The following is a 5,000-nucleotide window of genomic DNA, read 5'->3' as shown; positions in this document are numbered from 1 at the left end:
AAAACATATACCAATCTTCTTCGACTCAATCTTTCTATTGAAAAGTCGATTCTATAGTAAGTTTGAGGAAAGATAAAAGATAAAAGATATAAAAGATAAAAAGATGTGTAGTGCATAAAAAATCACGATTGGAAAACCTACAAAACGCGTGCGCGAAGTGTATTTTCGCATTTAAATGCAATATAATAAAATGTCCAGGGTCCTGACGCATTTTTTTTACAAAAATATAATACAGGTCTGAAGGAAAATAGGAATCCCAAACGGAAATTGCTTATTGTGAAACAGGTAGGGTATGGACATTATATATATAGGGACCACGGAAGTCGTAAGCTGAATCCTATAGTTATACCAATAAACATTCATTGGCATAATTAGCAGAACGAAGTGGCAGCAGGAAAACGCGCACCGAATTTGGCACGGGCAGGCTGTATAGGCATTCTAAAAAATATGCAGGGTAGTAATGAAATTGCAGCATTTAATTTGCATCTGTGAAAACATGAAAATATGAATGATGGCATGTTGTAACACTGATCACAATGTAAATACACATTTAGAATTCCAACATAAGATGATTGTAAAAAAATTTGACTTAAGTTTGGAAACCCACCACAGTGAAAGCAGTGTTGGTTTAATTCTCATATCACATTAACCAATAGTATTAAAAAAGCATCTCGCAGTCATACGACACAAAGCGATACAGATATTTTAGAATAAAACCAGATCTTGCTAATTAAAATATGAATACCTACCAGCTGATACAAAGGATGAGTAAAAGAGGATGTAGCACTGTCACTATACTATTTTCAGCACTGTTGCCTGTGACACTGTTACTTGTTGGTGAAAGGAATTCGTCATCGTCATAATCGTCATGCAAATTAATTATAATCTGGTCCATTATAATGTATATAATGCAGTCCCTCGTCCAGCATAATTAGCTGTAAGAGAGTAGGTGTCAAACTAGCAGAGGGTTCTCCCTGCCCCTTCCCCAACCAACCCACCATCAATAACCGATGTGGCTGTTGCAGCCACCAGGAACACTATATTAATTGGTGTGGAAGCAGGGACTGAAGGAGATATGGAACTTAAAGTTACAAAATTTAAACAGATGGTGAGGGCAGTGGCATATCCAGGATATGTGTATGGTTGGTGTTAAGAAGCATGGCCCCCTTTATTAAAGTGGGCGGTCTGGGGGACCTCCCCCAGGAAAATTTGGATTTTAAGGTGTAAAATAGTGCTATTTTAGCAGTTTTTGGTTCTTAAATTAAAATATTGTAATGGTAAAAATTTTATTAATTTTTATATGAAATTTGTTTGAGTGATGAATCAGAAATTAATTAAAGATTTCGTGCTGGGGGGGGGGGGGGGGGTTGAACCCCTAAAACTCCCCCCTGGCTACGCCCCTGGGTGAGGGAGTATACAAGGTTGACGTCGTCTGGCCGACGACCACCCCAGAGCCCGACCTGCACCCGCCAGTATACGCTCCCGCTAACGGAACACACCCCTGGCCATGGCCCACCCGAGTCAGGCGACCCGAACAGCAATTAAAGACAAAGCCGCGGAAACCTGAGTAGACAAGAGAAGAACCGTACCCATTCCTCCTGAAACATTAAATTAGGATTTTAGCGACAATAAAATCTCTTCCAGACACACCCGTTTGGAGTCTAGCGTAATGAGGTCACGCCTGGCGCGAGAGAGGCCGAGCCTCCCTCGGACGCCATGCCAGTTCGGCAGTTCAGCGCAGCTCATGGACCGGGGCGGACCTACGTCCCACGGAGAGGCAACATCCTTTGTCTACATTGAAAGTAACGTCCGGTAAATATAGTCACTAATTAACCAAACCCCTTTTATTACTTAACCTCTCCGTGAGTACCCGGTCCCCTTTTCGGTCCAGGACCTAATCCGGCCGCATCAACTTAAGGACACCCCGCACCACACTTGGTCAGCGGGGCTGCTCTTCAGCATACGGCACGGGCCGTCTCCCGCAACGTACAGAACTTTATGTAAGGTCACGCGCACGGCGCTGACCACAAACCCGCAAGGGAACTTGGACAAACTTAATTGCGGTGCGTGTTTCACCACAGTGGGCACAACACCCGCGCCGAGACATTTGCATACGGGATTGGCCGTCTCCAATCGCCCGCCCCCTTAATTCAGTGTATTTTTGTATCCCGTATTTTGTACTGCTAACTTACGTTACCCGAGTAACGAGTGCCACGTAACTTGTGCGCGCCCCCTTAATCCAGTGTATTTTTGTATCCCGTGTTTTGTATTGCTAACTTACGTTACCCGAGTAACGAGTGCCACGTAACTTGTGCGCACCCCCTTAATTCAGTGTATTTTTGTATCCCGTATTTTGTATTGCTAACTTACGTTACCCGAGTAACGAGTGCCACGTAACCTGTACGCGCCCCCTTAATTCAGTGTATTTTGTGTCCCGCCTTTGTGTTACGAAATTACGTTACCTGCGTACCCAGTGAGACGTCTGAGACATAACAGCATCCGAGGCCACGTAACGCGGAACACAAACAATAAGGCGCCACGGAATAACAAGTAAAAACCCCCCGGGGACCTCTGTAGAGTGTTGTATTGTGTACGACTCGCTCCTTTGAATAAAAGGTACGACACCACCACCTCAACTCCACGTCTCTTATTTAAAATCATCTCACGCAACACCGCCGCCGGCCCTAGTGGGCCACGCAGGGGCACATACATCCACGACCCCAAATTCACGACTAGAAACGAGCTAGTCTGGCGCCCACCCGGACAACACAGATCAAGAACCGCCTTTTCCCACTAGGAGCCACACCGGGACTCGAGCCCGAGACCCCGGACGACGGCAAGGTAAAGGGAAGGTAGAATCCGGTACACTTGATTTTACTGTGAATGCTATTTATTGAAGATAGTATCCTCATGATCTCTAAAGTTACTCCCATGAGGTTTGGACAGTCGCAGATAACCTGCTTTTGGCATATATCTTAAGTTGACAATTTTAATTTAACCTTGAATCAACTTATACCGACTGCCGGTACTCCCTCTGGGTGCACAGTCCATTATGCCACACTGGTGCCTCAACTAGGCATGTGTAGTTGGTGTAGGGCTATGCACCATGCCGAATATTAGCCAGGAGTAGGTCAGTGCAACATAGCGTGTGCGATATCTGTAAGCGCCGAGGTGGCAATTGCTCGTGCAATACTCACCACCAAAACTATTTCTTTTCCCCTAATTGATATGTAATTTACTGACAGAAAACATTTAAAAGGTGACAACGAGCCATCCATGTATGCAACTATTTTACAACAATATGTGAAGGGTTTATTTGTGTACACAAACGTGACCTAGACTTGGCTCCAGATTGATGCATGTCTCCTATACAAACAATCCCTAGCCTTAATCAATCTCACCCGGGAAATGCAGTTCCGACTCAGCAGCCTCAGAATGAGAATACATTTCGCAGACATCATCTATTATTATCAATAGTAAGCTTTTATGTAATCCTTCGTTTCAGCCTTGCGACCTCGCCCACACAGCCGATTTCACATTAACTTAATTAGTACCTATCGTGCAGGACTGCACATTTAATCACTAACTATGTAACTCACTTGGAGCACGAGCCTTAAACAACAGTGTCGCAGAATGTTTCAGAAAGTGTATACATTTTTTTGGTTAATTAGGGTTGAGAACATTTCATGCCAGCATTCTTAATCACCCGAGTGGCTTTTTTCTAGTTTCCTACCAAGATGGCGCATCGGTTAAGACAGTTATAGTTCGCGTGCCTTAAAGTTCACTCTCAAGTATTCTTCATCATGCCTACGAGTGTTTACAGTCATGTGTGAATGTGATGTGGTATGCTAGTGTACTTGTTAAATGCAACAGGATTACAGTGAAGTATTATGTTAGTGTTTTTATTTCAGTGTCTATGTTCAATGTATCTTGTCCCAGTGCATCAAACCCGCACATCACGAGTGCCTAGTAGGTAACTAGCTTAGTTCAGCGATCAGCGATCAGCCTCGCAATTAGTAGTAACATACTCTACAGAAGAGATCCCGTGAACATACCTAATTTCACCTCGCCACGTGACAACGCTGCATGGTTACTAATTTAAGGTACTGGCCGAGTGCAGAAATATATGTTTTATTTAATAAATCACGCAAATGACTGCAGGCATCAGCAAGGACAATTAACACAATTCTAATGTAGATTCACAACTCTAGCAGTTGAATCCGATTTACAGTTAAATTTCAACTTATGGATTGGCTGTCTCCAATAACTAATCCCTTTCAGTTGACATCGACCCAGGTGTCTCCCTGGCTCCGTCAGGCCGTTAGGCCTCGCCAGCGCCATCTCTTGAGCGTGTTGTGCGACGCAAGTGACGGTGACGTGCGACGTTTGTTTTCTTGACAGGATTTGACATAATATTTATTGTAAATATATTTTTGTTTTACGTTTTTATACATATTTTTGCTTATATTTTATTTTAATTAATTTTGTATTGAAGGGTTTTGTATTTTATAAGTTTTAATTGTTCACCGGGCGCCAAGGCCGCGGCTTCCGCCTGTGACCAATCAGCGTGTTCCGCGGGCTCGCGGAGAACGGGGGAGACGTGGGCGCTCAGGCGCGGCAGGGGAGTGGGAGGGCAGTCGTGGACCCGGCACGAGAGGCGACGGACGTGTTGGTGACGCCGCTCCGGGATGGTGAGAAAAGCGGGCAGTATTAGCAGAGGTTCTAGCCTTTTGCCATGCGGAGACGTTTTCTCAAATTTGCAGTCGAGCTTGTTAATTTGCTATTCAGTCGCAAGCTCTCATCTTGTTATTAGCACGCACGTGTGTTCTGCTCTCAATTTTGGCGAGTCACGGTTCATTTTCAAACTGATCATTCGCCGTCATAGGTTCTGTGCTGTTCATTTCTTTCTGGCCATTGTGCTTTACCGTCAGACAGACATCCTTTCGCGCGCGGGTTATAAGAATTATATTTCTTACTGTGGAAGTAATAGTCGTCACGGG

This window comes from Bacillus rossius, chromosome 7 (genome assembly GCF_032445375.1).
Source record: "Bacillus rossius redtenbacheri isolate Brsri chromosome 7, Brsri_v3, whole genome shotgun sequence".
NCBI classification, from domain to species: Eukaryota; Metazoa; Arthropoda; class Insecta; order Phasmatodea; family Bacillidae; genus Bacillus; species Bacillus rossius.
This window is presented reverse-complemented; position numbering follows the sequence as displayed.